Raw genomic sequence first — 15,999 nt, forward strand, 5'->3', positions numbered from 1 at the left:
CAATGTTGCTCCTCACCCCGACATTGACTGGCTACCCGGAGAACAACACTAGGTCGGGGTTCGGAAGGCTGAGGGACACGCCTTCTGAAAGCTTGAGGATCCAACCACCACCTGAGATGCTCCTTCACCTCGAGGGGAAAGTTTGAGAGACAACTCGAGATTTTCCTTGTCTTCCCAGTTGTCTTGCAGGAAGAACTGAGGAGGCCTGAGATGTAGTCTCCAGGGAAACAAACTTTCCAGTGAGGAAATGGTCCCCAGCAGACTCATCCACTCCCTCACCGAACATGTTTCTTTCCCTAGGAAGGCTAGGACTTTTCCGTAGCACAGCTGTTGACGTTCCGGGACGGAAAAGCCCGAAAAGCCACTGAGTCCATCTGAATCCCCAGATACACGATGGACTGTGTTGGGGTCAGGTGTGACTTTTCGAAGTTGACCAGCAGGCCGAGTTCTTTCGTCAGGTTCAAAGTTGCTTGTAGATCCTCCAGACACCTCTCTCGATGACGCTCGAATCAGCCAGTCGTCCAAGGAGAGCGACACACGACGCCTGTCAGATGCAGCCACCTTGCTACATTCCTCATGATGACGGTGAAAATCATGGGAGCTGTGGACAGGCCAAAGCAAAGAGCTCTGAATTGATACACCTTTCCTTCAAGACGAACCTCAGGAACTTCCTTGACTGAGGATGTATCGGTACGATGGAAGCACGCGTCCTGAAGGTCGAGGGATACCATCCAATCCCTGGTCTTAAGGCTCCTAGAACAGACTGAGCCGTCTCCATCTTGAAAGTTTCTTTTCACGACGAAGCGGTTCAGGCTGCTGACATCCAGCACAGGTCTCCAACTTCCCGAATGTTTCGGGACCAGGAACAGCCTGTTGTAGAAGCCTGGGGAATCCAGGTCTAAGACCTGTTCTACTGCTCTCTTGACGAGCATTTGCCGCAGCAGGTCGAACAGGATCTCTTGTTTCTCTGGACCGTCGACGGAGAGAGGTCCAAGGGCTTAAAGGCTTAAGGGAGGGGGAGAAAGGAAAGGGATCTTGTATCCTTTCTCTAAAACCGAAAGGGACCAACTGTCTGCCCTCTCACTTTCCAGGCCTCGCAAACGCAAGAAGCCTGGCACCCACCGGTATCTGGAGGAGAATCACATCACTTCTTGCCCTACCTCTAGCAAGGGCTTTTCCTCTCGAGAGGTTCTTTCCTCGGGAAGAAGGCTTTGAAGATGATCCGGCACGAAAGGGCTTCTTCATCTTGGGTGACTGCTGACGGGTTGACGTCGCCGAGGTCACGGGAACCGCAGGGCGCCGATGACTGTGCCAACAGGTCCTGTGTGGTCTTCTCTTGCAAGCTTGCAGCGATGTCCTTTACCATCGAAGCCGGGAAAAGATGACTAGAAAGGGGAGCAAACAACAGTTCTCCTTTCTGTGCCAAGGAGACGGACTTCAGTGGCGAAACCGCAGAAGAGTGACCTCTTCTTGAGCACTCCAGTCGCAAAGTCTGCGAGGCCAATTGTCAGAACCATCTCGGACCGCCTTGTCCATGCAAGACAAGATGCTCGAAAGGTCCGACAAGGAGATCGAGTCCTGACTCCGCGACTTAAGGTCCAAAGCTCCAAGGCACCAGTCAAGGAAGTTGAAAACTTCTAGCGTCTTGAAAAGGTCCTTCAAAAGATGGTCCATCTCCGTAAGAGTCCAGGGAACCTTGGCCGTCGACAGATGAGACCTCCTACTCGAATCAACGAGAGAGGCGAAGTCTCCCTTAGATGAGGAAGGAAGACGTAAGCCTAAGTCTTCTCCGGTCTCATACCACATCGCCGCTTTACCCGAGAGCCTTGAAGGGGGAAGGCGAAAGAAGACTTTCCTTGAGCTTTGCGGGAGTCCATCCACAAATGGACTTTCTTGAAGGCCCGCTTAGTGGAAAGCGATTTAGTCATCTTCAGAAATCCCGGGGCTTTCCTAGACTTAGTCGAAGTCAGTTGAGAAGGAGGAGAGAGAGGTACTGCCGGCAGAAACTTGTCGGGAAACAATTCCTTCAAAAGCTTGACGAGAATCTGGTAGTCCGACGACGAGGACTGATCATAATCTCTTCTTCAGACTCCGAGTCCTGAGTCTATCTCCAACATCGGGGGGGAAGTGCAGAGAAGTTGGAGAGGAAACACGCCGCAGGGATACTCTGCTTGGAAGAGGAACTGGCGTGCAAAGCAGCAGGAGAACCAGGAACCACACGAGAGACGACAGCAACGGCAGGTGGAGCGTCTTGAAGGGAGTCATGAACGTCTATCGGGCGTCACGTCTGGCAGCATGGCGAGCTTCTTGAGCGCCCAATCGAAGCGCCACGTCTGGCAGCATGACGAACATCAGGATCGTCCCTTAGAGCGCCACGTTTGGCAGCATGACGAACGTCAGGATCGCCCCCAGAGCGCCACGTGGGAGCCTGACGAAGCGTCATCAACAAAAAGGTGAACGTGGCGTCTAGAACGAAGGGGAGAGGAGGACGTCCTGGGGTGACGTCAAGACGGTCCTCCTCAACACCCTCCGGGACGAGAGTCTAGAGTTCCTTCCCACGACGAGCAGGCGAAGCAGACGAAGGTGACGAACGAGGAGCAGGAGAAGGAGAACGCCTAGATCTCTTCACTGGAAGTCTAACATCCTTCCGACGAGCATGGGACCTGGACCTTCTCTGCAATGAATGAGGAGAGTTGCTGCTGCATGGAGGCAATAAGGGTCCTCGTTGACGCCCTCTCTCTCTGGAGAATCCACGTAACCTGGAGGAAGAGGGACGAGGGCGTCCTAATCCTCTTCTCTTGAGGGAGAGCTCTGTCTCTGGAGCGACTTGGGCGCTCAAACACGTCTTCTTCGGATGACGTCCTGTACTTCTTTGGGGGAACATCCACAAACTCTGGCGAGGCACAGAGTAGGAGAGAGAGGGCGTGGAAGCGTCCCCCTCCCTAAGCTTCTCTTAAGAGGGCAGAGTCTACCTGACGGTTCCAACCCCTGCGTGGGAGGACGTGTCAGAAGGCGGAGAAGCAGTCCTTCAGGACACGAGCACGGCTCGCGCCTGGGCAGCCTGGGAAACGTCTTCAGGACCTGCCGAAGGGACGCCAGACCGGTGGGGGTTCCCCGTCACCCTCCTTCGGCTTTCGACATGCTCTCCCTGAGTCCTGGGAGTCCAGCAGAGGTCCAGGCCTAGAGGCATGATGGGGCGGTCTGACGCCCCCTCCACTACACTGGGGCACTAGTCACTTCACAACACTTTTCTTGGAGAGCTGACACCTTAGATTCTAATGCACGAATCGATTCCATCATGGCGGAAAGCATATTAGTCTCCACTGGCACGATCTCAGGGGCTGGAGACAAAACCACAGGGTTAGGTTCTAAAGGTACAGGGAGTTAGGGCCGACATCAACACTTCAAAAGAGAAGCACTCCTGGAGGAAGACCTCCTCAGTCGATCACGCTCCAACTTCCTCACATATTTATCATACGCTCTCCATTCATTTTCAGACAAAGAAGCACATTCATCACACCTATCATTCAACATGCATATATGCTTCCTACAGTTAGAACATACAGTGTGAGGGTCAACCTCCAGCTTTAGCAACCTCACCTTACACTCAGACATCACACACACACGGTAACTAGCAGAGCTAGACCCAGACATAATGATAGTCTAATTCAAAACCAAAGAAAAGTCAAAAAAGCGTATGCGATCTACCCGATCAAAGTCAAAATACCAAAAGACAATCAGATACTTAAGCAAAAAGCAAATCCTATGACGGAGGTGCAGACAACAGGTGTTGACAGCACCGGCGACAGAGAGAAAATCTGAATAGAAAATGGGAATGGTTCTGATATCCGCCTCCCAGCGGCGGGAATGGGTACTAACCACCTGGACTCCCCACTGCGTGTGTCGTAAGTTTTGTGAATTCTGTCGGACTTGGAGAATACAGCTATATATATATCTGACAGGTAAGTTTCATGAACAAAATAAGTTTTTCAGCAACTTTGGAAAGCACAGGGAGCATAGAGACTGGCCTGTAGTTGCTGCAGTCTGTATATATACCACTCTTTAGAACAGAACAGGCACTGCATTACTAAGCTGGTGCTCGTCTGCAAAGATACTATGTAACATAAAAATCTACAGAATCTACTTGCTGTATCTTGTATGACAACATGCCTTGGAACTTTAAAAAACAAAGGAAGAAACCATCAGGATCTTCTCCACCCCAGCTATGAAGATTATCTAAAATTTTCTTAACATCCCTGGAGCGAAATGCAAATTTTTTAAGAATAGGTTCAAGATGACAAGTACCAGGGAGAGGGATATCCTCAGGTGACTGCTCAGCTTCAAAAGCTCTATGAAGCAGTGCAGCCTTTTCCCTAGGGCCAGTAACCAATCTACCATCATCTGTTAGTAGTGGTGGAATGGAAAATGACCCTGACACCCTGACCCAAAGATAGAAGATGCTAATTTGGCCCATCACATATAAGGCTAAGTAATTCCTTCAAGTTTCCTCTTCAAGGAATTACCATATTGTAATTTTTCTCGGCTGTATGGTAAGTTCTATTCGCAGCACGGCGAGACTCAATAAAAATGGTATAATTTTCATGTGAATGATTTCATCTCCATGCACTGAATTTTGATAAAACTGACGACTACAACTGTAAAACTCTGGTTTGATAATCACCAGTTTACATGCAAAATAGGCGCCGTGTTTCATACCAGCCCTTTGGGGATGAACGTAATAACAAACAAGTCGTTAAATATCATGAACATAAACAAAAGACAAAATAAATGAACAGGCTGTGGTAGTATTCTTCAGTTTTACCAGGAACTATACTTAGAACTACAATGATCAGGCCTTGCCAAACTTACAACGCCTACCTGGCCAAACAAGCTAGCATGGGAGGCTATCCAAGTACCTAAGTTAGTCTTAGGTCAATGGCTTGGTCAGGCCTAGCCTGTTTTAGTAAATTACTAGCCTAATCTAACATTAAGTGGCATCTACTTAAGCAATGAATGCATGTTAGTCCAGCTCGCTTGGCAAATAGCCTAACCTAGGCCACTGCTAAGAAGGTTTCCTCTTTGCAAGAATTCTTGGAGCCAATGTAGATGGAGGGATCATTTGGTCTGGCCTAGGCTACCCCTTAACTGCAGTAGGCATTTCAGAGGGAATAGCCTACAACCTAACCAGACCTACCTTTACTTATCCTAGCCTCAGATGCCATGCCCTAACCTGGATTGGGAGCTTCAACTCCCTAGCTCTCCCCAAAGGAAGTTGTGACCCCTCAATATGCATACTACACAAATTTTTAAGCTAGGCCTATCTATCAGTAGCCTAACATGTTAAGTCAGGCTAGCCTAGATGTTGACAGCAAACCAGGGGGGTTATAAACATCTCAGAAAGGCCCTAAAATATCCTAAAAAATCTTTATAGCTAGGGGGGAAGCCCCACCCCAACAAGTCAGGGAACAATGCCCTATGATAGGCCTAGGTTACAATGTCCTATGTTTTGTAGCAATTTATAGATAAAAACCTATTTATATCCCCCCCTCCATCTACAGTGGTTCCTTATGCTAACTATGTAACAACAGCCTGAAAATGGTGTCATGTGGTATTAGTCATGTGGCCTAAAAGTGGTCTAGCAATCAGGTGACCAAAACTGTAGTGCAGAGTGCAAGTTTCTTGGCATCTGGCAAATGGGTTAATCAATTTGGTACAGCTGATCATTCATCTGAATTACCCATCACAATGACTTCTGTGAGAAACCATCCCAAATCTAAAGCAACTCTCTTGATGATTCTCAATAGGCCTAGGCCTAAGAATAGGGAATCCAGTAAAATTTTATATGTTGCTAATATAAAGCACCGTGTAAGCTAGGGGTAGGCCTGTTTACTGGTTACAGTTTTGCCGTCTTACCTTATAAGTCCTAATTAGATGACAAACTCTTTTAAAAAATATAAGTTACAATTTCAAATCATGTATTGGCAACTTATAAAATAATTCTGGGAATCCAACTGAGCCTACTCCATACGCTAAGATACGGAAGGTTAGGTCAAGTTTCAGCCTTTAAATTTGCCTTGTCATATTTTCGAGAAAGGTATACGTGTTTCCTGATAAAGTTTCCTAGACTTTATTAGTAGTTTCCCATTGTGGTACCTCTAGCCTATCTAGCCTAGTAAGCTCCGGTAGGCCTAGCCTATGAGAACCGTCAGACATGGGACATAAAAAACGAGTGATTTTACCCACAGTAATAGTTAATAACGCTCAAGAGGAATATCTCGGCTCTGAGTACTTTGGAAGGAAATCATCTGATCATTTAAAGTTAGTTTTCCTTTACAAAGAAGCTAATACAACCTTTCCCAAAAAGCTTACCGTATTTCAATATACAACGTATGACTGTCATTCACAAAAGCACTACGATGCTAGCGTGCATCATAATACTACACTAATTAGGATTAAAAAGTTGTTTTTAAGAGCGTATCAAGGAAAACAACTCAATACCTATTCCTTCTTGAGACATTAGAAGACACTTCCTCATAATACTATGACTGAAATCCTGTCCAATGTTTTGATGGCGAGACAAAGTGCGAGTAAAGCAGATATGAGGTAAAACTCTGCGAGGAAGCTCCTCCCATACCCTTGACAGTGCGTTTCAGTTTCAATTATTAATTTTTGTAAGCTTCAGAATAATGTAGAGCTATGTAGTAATTTACTTGGATCGTAAGTGAAGAAATTTCATGAAAATGTTGTTGTTATTCTCTCACCCAATCATTGCATCCAGCCACTTGTACAAAAGAATGCAGGTTGTGATTATGGAAATTAACTTGAAATATGTGATTACATAATTATTGACAAAATGTAAACAAGCGTATGAGATGAGGAAGTATTTGACTCTGGTTTTTAGGGGAAAAGTATGAATGGTGTGCATACAGAGAATGTGAGCTGGAAAGCTCAAATTATTTCAAATATTGGTAAAAGAGAATGGCATTAATAAATAAGTTGGTTGGGGCGCAAGTGCGTCTGTAAAGTTATTTAAGAATGTACGGGAACGTTGAAAGTTGTCGAAAATAAACAAAATAATGAAGGATGAAGTTATGACAAGCATCCATAGAAGCAGCGGAGTGTAATTAACATATGCACCGAATAGCAACGAAATTGATGGCAAGAACTTGCTTAGGGCAACGTTGGCAGGAATGATGCCACATTTCATCTTTACTATCTGTATGGCAAAGAGTCATAGAAATTAAAGTTACAAATGCATAAGTTCATGTATGCAACTATTATGTGGACGTAATTAAGGCGTAAAAAATTATTTTACTCTAAACTCAAAGAACGTGTTAGGCATTTAGATGAAGAAACCTAGATGCTAAAATGAATAAGAGATTACACTTTTGTCCGAGAAAATACAAAATGACAATTACAGATTATTTTCACGTGTTTCTCACTTTATCTTAAAACTACCTGCCGGCAAGAAATACCCATAAAACATGCATTCATTCCTAACGCTGAAATGACTGGCATCTTATACTATTAGAGGTTGCTAAGATGCCGGGTTCCTCATTAGCCGTGTCTGTCTGTTAACATATAAGTTTTCGTCGGATTTCCATGAAATATTCGTTACTTTCAGCAAGAGTGGAAATTTTCAGACTTATTTAGTTATTTCTTTATTTTTCTTCATTGTTTTTTTTCTCATTTCTACATAACAACTTATGGCAAGGTCCCACACAATAAAGTAAACAATCTGCTTGCCATGAAAATCTCTCAGCCTATATCATTCCATGCGAATCCTGGTGACTAACTGGATATGGTATACATAAATACCTTTGGTGTTAATGGAGATAATATTATATTCTCTCTGAGTGCTTTCTGGTTTAGTTTTGTGTTTTTCTGTATATTTTCTGTTTGCTGAGATTAAGATGGCAACTCTCTTCTTTACATTTGCACAGGGTATACTAGCTACTGTCTGTTTCAGCAGATATCGCTGAAACTGTCTGGCAGGAGATTATGCTTAGTACTGTCAATTTTTTTTTTTTACACTCATAGACTATACTTGGTCTGTTTCCATGCCTTTTTGAAATGGGCTCATAAAGACTAATATTTTTGTTCCTCTTAAATATTTTATTTTCTTTCAAAGGATAGTCATTTACAAATCACTTTCTGATCTGAAAAATTAGGAACTTCATCTCTTCATGTGACTTCAAGCTGCAGTATTTTCTCCGAATGTATCATCAGTTTCAAAAATTGTCTATATGTGTGTATATATACATATACATATATATATTGTTAATAAACTAAGAAGTATTTATGATTCTGAAAACCCCCTTTTCAATTTGAATGAAGTCGTAGGAAAAGTTTCTCCTAAAAGTATTATGAGATTTTACCAGGGTCATTTGTATTACTTTACAAAAAGTTAAGAAAACTAGGTGGCTCTAATCACTGATATTAAGGGTACTCGCATTTAATTAACTGTATCACGACAGCACTTCTGAGATAAAAAAAAAGTCAAGAACAACGTTCAGAAGAAAAGAGAATACCAGCACTAAGGAATTTATTCAGCGTCTCTGTCTTACGTTACTTTGCATATAAGAAGGCACTCTGTCCACCGTCTGTCTCGAAGCACACGCCTTCCGTTACAAACACGTTTATTAAGGCATAGATTATGGTTATTTTCTTCTTTTCATTTGTATGAAAGGAGACCTCTCTGCTTTCAGCCGGTGGTACTTCAGATGTTGCTCTCCAGTTGGTCTTATGTATAACAACCCACCCTTAAGCACGCGAGACACGTAGAACCTCATCATACACAATTTTATTTGTTTATTCATTTACTTACCAACTTTTTCGTGGTTATGATTAATGTTTTTGAAAAAAATAATTTCAGTGAAATTTTATCATTTATATTTCCTACTTCGCTCTTGGGTTCCATGAATTTAAAAACTGCATATTATTTCATATATCAAGGTTGCTTCCCGAAACATGCTAACACACACACACGCACATATATGTATTTATATATGTGTAAGTATATATATATATATATATATATATATATATAATATATATACGGTATATGGGTGTGTATCTCTCTCAAAGTGTGTGTACAGTATATGATGTATATTATATATATAGTATATATATTGTATATATGTATATATATATATATATATATATATATATATATATATATAATAACGATTTAATACTAAAAACCAGTAAATAAAAAGGGTAAGTAATGCGACTACAATTTGATCAACATTGTCATTGTTAGGACGCAGAGATTAGTTTTATTTGAGTTTAAAAATCTATAACGCTTGTTATTCAAAACAGAATAACGACTATCCCAATATAAACCGACGTCATCCCATTTTATATAAGCTCTATATTCCCTTTCATCTTTCATGGCCATTTCTATACGCCATTTAGCCTCTAATATAGAAAAAAAAAACTCACTATGCTGACGTACGCATTCAATTTCCTTTGAGTCCGAGTTGTTCCAGAATGCTTCGAATTAATAATTATATAAACATTTACATTTTCCAAATTTTCCACTCATTTCATTATCCGTTCAAACTCAAATCCAGTAATGAAACTAAATGTTCAATGTACTGTATTCTCCAGAGATGACTTGATCAACTTTTCCTACAAATTGCTAATTGCCTTTCTAGAAATACTTGTATTGTTTGAGATGCACCTCCCAAATTGTAAACACACCATTCGGAACGTTCACGGGTTACTATCGTCTAACAATAATCTCTCATCATAATTTCCAGCCATTTCTTAAATGATATCTTTTACTCATGCCTCAGTGTTATTTACTTTCAAGACCCCCTTACAAATCTGACACAAAATTTATCTGCCTGCACCTCATCACCTATTCCTCATATTCTACTCCGCACACCCTAGTCCCCACAATCTACTCCGTGTATTTTCATAAACATATAAACAACACTTCAGTTCTCGATACACATTGTATAGAAGAATGACGGCTTCAAAACGTGACTTGATATTGTGGATATCGGAGCGTCTAATAAATTTACAACGTAGTTTCACAACAGTCCCTGTGCTGGAATTCTTGATTGAAGTTACCGAGGTGAAACGAGCTTTAAGCCCAATTCTATCCTGAGGAAAGTTTTTCTTTTTTAACTAATTCAGAAGCAATTATGCAAAGGATCTTCATGGACCCTCGTGGAAAGCAGCAGTAGAGGTCTTGCTCAAGTAATAAATATATCTATCGTCTTGCGGCCAGTAATTACTGTCAAGAAATATTCAAGCGAAGAAAATACTTGTTATATAACACGTGCCAGCCACTCACACTACACCTCTCTCTCTCTCTCTCTCTCTCTCTCTCTCTCTCTCTCTCACAGGGAACAATGATATGAATACAAAAGAGCACAACAGGTTTTGTTTTTAGAACTCTGCCATAAGTAAAATGATAACAGAAGAACCCATCAAAGTCCTTAGGGAGAACAACAAAGAAAGAGGCGAGAAGTCACAAAAGCTTTCCATACTTTTACAGGGAACGTGAAGGGAAAGTTAAACTGGCACTTCTGGAAACTCGAACTCCAAAGATATGTGTTCATGCACTGTGTGTGTGTGTGTGTGTCTGTGTGTGTGATTGCACCTACACTGTGGTGTTGCAAACACCCACCCATCCACACACACACTTATCCACATGCACATTCGCACACACACAAACATATATATACATATATATATATATATATATATATATATAATATATATAGAACCTATGTATAAGCACTGTGCGTGTAATTATACCTAGATTGTAATGCCGCAAACGCAATTACACACATGCAAGCAAGCGCACACACACACAATTATTTAGGTCAACCAATACATCAACCACGTGTCCATCATAAACATTACAAAAATTTATTTTTGGTTTCAGTTTCCCATAATTTTTGTTACAGCACTTTTTACCATGTCACGCATCCTAATTGCTATATCAACTCAGCCACTTCCACCCACGAATTTAATAACAACTTTGCCTTTATAAGTGAACCTCGTATCAGCAACTGATTTTATTTTAGGTCTGTTTATACTTTATTACCAATAAGACTATTCCTTAACTCTATCCCCGTTAGTTCTAAGTATCAGAAGCAGCTGTCTTCCTCACAGCGGCTTACAATGATTTAGTCTTCTCCGTAATATTATATATCTTTCATTTATGTTAATATGTGTCCAGGAGATGGTAAGAAAAGTTTTTCCTATAACTTTTCAACTAATAGCATTTTTTTTTCTTTGTATATCATACTGTTTCTTCACGAATTCGTGATTCTTGTTGAGATGTTTCTGTCTTTAGACTATAGGCTTTTCAGCTTTCCTTTTGACTTATTATTCAGAAGATGAACCCTATTCATATGAGACAAGCCCACAGGGGCCATTGACTTGAAATTCAAGTTTCCAAAGAATATGGTGTTCATTAAAAATAAGTAACTGATGGTTTTAGGAAATACAGAAAGAAGAGATCACTTATTATAAAAGAAAAAAATAAATTAACGAATTAACAAATATCAGAAAAAATGTACGTAAATTATTAAAATACAAGAATTATATTAGGGCAGTAATGCATTGCATCTTCGCTTGAACTTCTGAAGTTCCAATTGCACGACATCCTCAGGGAGACTGTTCCACAGTCTAACGGTCTGAGGAGTATTCTAATAATAATAATAATAATAATAATAATAATAATAATAATAATAATAATGTGCCTTCTAAGCTCGAATGAATAGCATGAGTTTTAACTAGATTTAAAAAAAATCCTAAGAGGCCAAACATAACCTTTGTGTAGTCCTGCTAACAAACAGACAAAGAAACAAACAAAACATACATCGGAACCTTGACGGGTATACCCCGTAGGGGGTTAATGCCGTCAGCGCACCTCACGCGGTGCACTCTAGGCATTACTTCAGGTTCTTTGCTGCGCCCCTTCAGCCCCTATCTCATCTGCAACCCCTTTAATTCCTTTTACTGTACCTCCGTTTATAGTTTCTTTTGTCCATCTTACTTTCCACCCTCTCCTAACAATTGATTCATAGTGTAACTGTGAGGTTTTCCTCCTGTTACACCTTTCAAACCTTTTTACTGTCAGTTTCAGTTTCAGGGCTGAATGACCTCATAGGTCAAAGCGCTTGGTCTTTGGCCTGAATTTTATATTCTATTCTATTCTTATCGGGTGTTATAAAGGCGAAATAAAGGGAACGAAGAATCCTACAATCCTTATGTTGTCTAATTAATTCACAAATAGAATGTCTCTTCAGAAGAGGATTTGTAGAAAGAATGATTGTGTTTCCAGGAAAACAGGAACCTCTCTAGATTTCATAATGAGTAACGGGATCCAACTTGCTACAAAGGAATTCGGTTCTTGGCGGTTTCAGCGTTTTAGGTGGTATTAAACCTGTTTTTTCTCTTATTCATAACAATAACGGTATTAATTTTTCTTGTGTAACCGTTAAGTTACGCTAAACAGTCTTGGATCCCTTTTCATCAGATTAACAATAATGAAAAAGTGCAAGGTAAATGAGAACAGGCAAAGTGATATGTGTTCAAAAATACTTGCAAAAATAAGAGGGGAAAGTAACAACCAATTTACAAATAGGTCAAATGAATGAGTATGGATATACAGCTCAGAAAAAGGGAAGCAAATAAAGGGATAAATGACGGAAATACGTTAACTGATAAATAATAATATTAACTGAAACGATAATGATAAAATCTAAGCATCTGAGACAATTCTTACTATATATGGATATGAAGATTTTCCTAGAAAAGGCTAATCAAGAACTTTCTCGTTTCAACTGCTTGCTTTTATAACTTACTCCGAATATGTTGTACTGGAATAAGTTTTGCAGAGAACAGCAATAATTTCCTTTACTAGAGGAAATTAAAATCTGAATGAAAAGAAACTCAGAGTAAATACCGCAGCAGAAAAAACACGGATGATACTAATAATACTAACAATAAATTGCAATCTTCGTGCGTAAATAGATTTGTCTTAAACCATCAGCTCAGCGAGGGTCAAGCGAATGCTTTAAGAGCAAGTCTCCTTAAAAGTTATTCAAAAGAAACTTTCTTTTTGAGTATGACAGATATTTCACTTTATTTCAGAGCGCTCAATTAAAAAGGAACAGGTTGGTGAAGACTTATTAACATATAAATACAATAATGAAATCTTTATATATTCATGATTCACATTTACAAGGAGATACTTTACATAACTACAGTGGCCTGTAAAAAGAGCTGAACACGCACGCGCAACAACAACAACAACACACACACACAAGTAATTTGAAACTGAACTTTAACAAAAATATCATTTCTTTATGTGCCTGGGGCGTTTTTTAGCTCTTAATCCCCGAAATGCCAATACACAAAGGCGTTACATTAATAATATGATTACACGGGTGGACGGTACTATATATTCGCTTTTGCAATAACCCCCCTTCAAATGTATCACTTTCCCGCAAGACCAGCAACATGAAATATATTCTCTGTTGTCAAGCCACCCCTCCCTGTAGCTCCCCCGCTGAGAGATATATTGGCCAGGGTAGAAATAATCCAGAACTAGTAATAACGTCCACTAAGTTTCTCTATCCCCCACGGGCTTATACAGTACAGTGATTTTTTGTTTCAATTCTCTCTCTCTCATCTCTACTGTACATTGCTTTCATAATATTTCACAGAAAATTCCAGCTTACCAGGCTTCCTCTTTATATGCATTGTTATTTAATATTTTAAATGCATGCCGCTCCTTTTCCAATAATATGAAAAATCAATGTATGATGAATTATATCGTTTGAATATTTGTAGAAGACCCTTGAAAATAGATTATTGACGACAAATGAGTTAAATCTTGACAGAATCTTAAACTTTTCGGAAACTTCTGTGTATTCTTCAGCGAGAATATACCGTTTACAAGGCTCTGGGCAGGTAGAGAGCAAGAGCCCGTGCTGGCACAAAGCCAGCTGGATGTACACGAATGCAAAAGGCATATTCCCTTGGGTGTTAAACCGGCTTGGGAGAAGAGTACTGTTTGAGGTTGAATGTGCTTCCTTCACTGATTAAGAAACTAACCATTAAAGGATTACCTTCAACAACAGGAAAGATTATCTAGTTTTGAGAATGGCTGGACCATTGTAGTAAATAATCTCTCGCCTGACGTCCGTCACAAACTCATATATTCGGTATTCTTTTAGACATGACCAGTGTTGATTTGGTCTAGTCTGCCAGCCATACAAATAGTGCCTCAAACACTTTGAATTAATTTCATTGACTCTGAAGACAAGAACAGTTTTTAAAATGCCTAAGAGTTTGTCATAATTTATACCAATATTAATGATTTCACTCATATTCAAGTATAAACTCGCTGATACTTACAGACCATTTTAAAAAGATAAGTAAATTCTCCTCTGAGCGACAATCTCTTTGGACGCCGCGCCATCCTGGCAGAACTCAATTTTCACGGCAATGTCTCTCGTTCTCAGTGTTTGTTGACGTGTCCAGCTGATTCTCTTTCCCTTTACGTATCGAACCGCGAATTTCAAAAATATTTTTGCAAGTCGGGGGAAACCTTCACTGATTTTGGTGAAAACGACAAAACCCATTATCATGTTGTATAAATTCACGAACATCTAATCATATAACTATGAAATTTATATAAATACTGATAATAATTTCTTACTGTCAACAGACCGTGTGGCCTAACGGATAAGGCGTCGGACTTCGGATCCGAAGATTGCAGGTTCGAATCCTGTCACGGTCGACAAAAGAGTTGCTTTTTAAGCAAATCAAAGCTAGCAATAGCAATATACAACGGGATACGATGCAATTTCCAGGTAAAGTATACCCAGAATCAGTATGTGAATACCAAAATTAGTAAGAACGATAGCCAGGAAATACAACGGCAAATGACGTATACCAACCACAACAGGGAAGGAATTTCGGTAAAAGACCCCGCTTATATGTCCTAACAAAAACGCTACTAAAGACGAGTTTATCAATTAAAATTTTTTGTTTAAATTTAACGATTACAGAGTATATTTATGCACAGAATTGTCAGGCACATGAATAATTCCTATCTTGGGATACCAGTAGAAGGCTATGAGGATGCCAGGTTATGTTATACAACACAGTTATACAACAGAAGAAAAACTTTTTCTGAAAAGTTCTTTAAAGAACGTACTGACTAAGCGCATAATGTCAAACCAAATAAAAACAGTAAAAACAAACAGGCTATACAGATAAAGGAGATTAAAAACATTTTGCTTATGCTTTTAAGCATACACCCGAGTGAGAGCCCACAGGTATGCAATACAAGTGCATACACAAGATGACTAGAGTTGGCAGGATCTAGTCAATTCAAAGTAGATACGCACGCACACACACGCGTTGTGTGCGTGTGAAATGTACTGTTTCTGTACCTAAACTATGTAAAGACAGATGTTATTGTGTGGCAGTTTGCACGCGCGCACGCGCACACACACACACACACATACACACATACACACACACACACATATATATATATATATATATATATATATATATATATATATATATACATATTACTAAATAACACATGGGAACGTGTTTCACAGAAATAAATTTCTGTATGTGTGTGTGCGTGTGTATGACAGACAGAAAGAAACAAGTGTGTGAGACCTTTTGCTAAAACGGACATTGCATCGTGGCAATAATGGAATGATGTGCCTGTTGAGTTTTGTGTGGTACTACCAAGACTGCTCCAAAACCGTTCTCTGTTTATTGATTCTGGGGGAACTTATGTATTCCTGGTTTGAGGCCTCTCGGGTTTTCATAAACTTATAATATTATTTCACTTGACAGACAACTAAGATTTGTGCGCGCTTAACATTAAGTTAGGGAAAATCACATTTCTTGTTAAAGCATAACAGTAAATTCCTTCTCTGACTTTCGGGGATGCTAACAGTTTTAAGGATTAACTATTTCCTTCCCATTTAGCTAGCA

At 40.2% G+C, this 15,999-nt stretch overlaps 1 protein-coding gene and 1 non-coding gene across 10 annotated transcripts in view; one reads left to right on the plus strand and one right to left on the minus strand.

Annotated features, from left to right (window-relative positions):
* The window catches only part of LOC136835142 (golgin subfamily A member 5-like), a 346,357-nt gene that overhangs the window by 53,258 nt on the left and 277,100 nt on the right, over window positions 1–15,999 (minus strand). For 4 of the 9 annotated variants that reach the window (XR_010851996.1, XR_010851993.1, XM_067098348.1 and 1 more), the window contains exon 1: window positions 6,499–6,649. The exons of 1 other annotated variant lie outside the window; for it this stretch is intronic. The gene's annotated coding sequence lies outside the window, so the exon portion shown is untranslated. Of the gene's footprint in view, window positions 1–6,369; window positions 6,650–15,999 lie in introns of those variants that run through there. 4 more of the 9 variants (XR_010851997.1, XR_010851994.1, XM_067098346.1 and 1 more) reach the window with 3 other exon arrangements.
* Window positions 14,704–14,776, plus strand: TRNAR-UCG (transfer RNA arginine (anticodon UCG)). The gene has a single exon. It is a non-coding gene; the product is annotated as a tRNA-Arg (tRNA).

Source organism: Macrobrachium rosenbergii, chromosome 55, assembly GCF_040412425.1.
Source record: "Macrobrachium rosenbergii isolate ZJJX-2024 chromosome 55, ASM4041242v1, whole genome shotgun sequence".
Lineage (NCBI taxonomy): Eukaryota > Metazoa > Arthropoda > Malacostraca > Decapoda > Palaemonidae > Macrobrachium > Macrobrachium rosenbergii.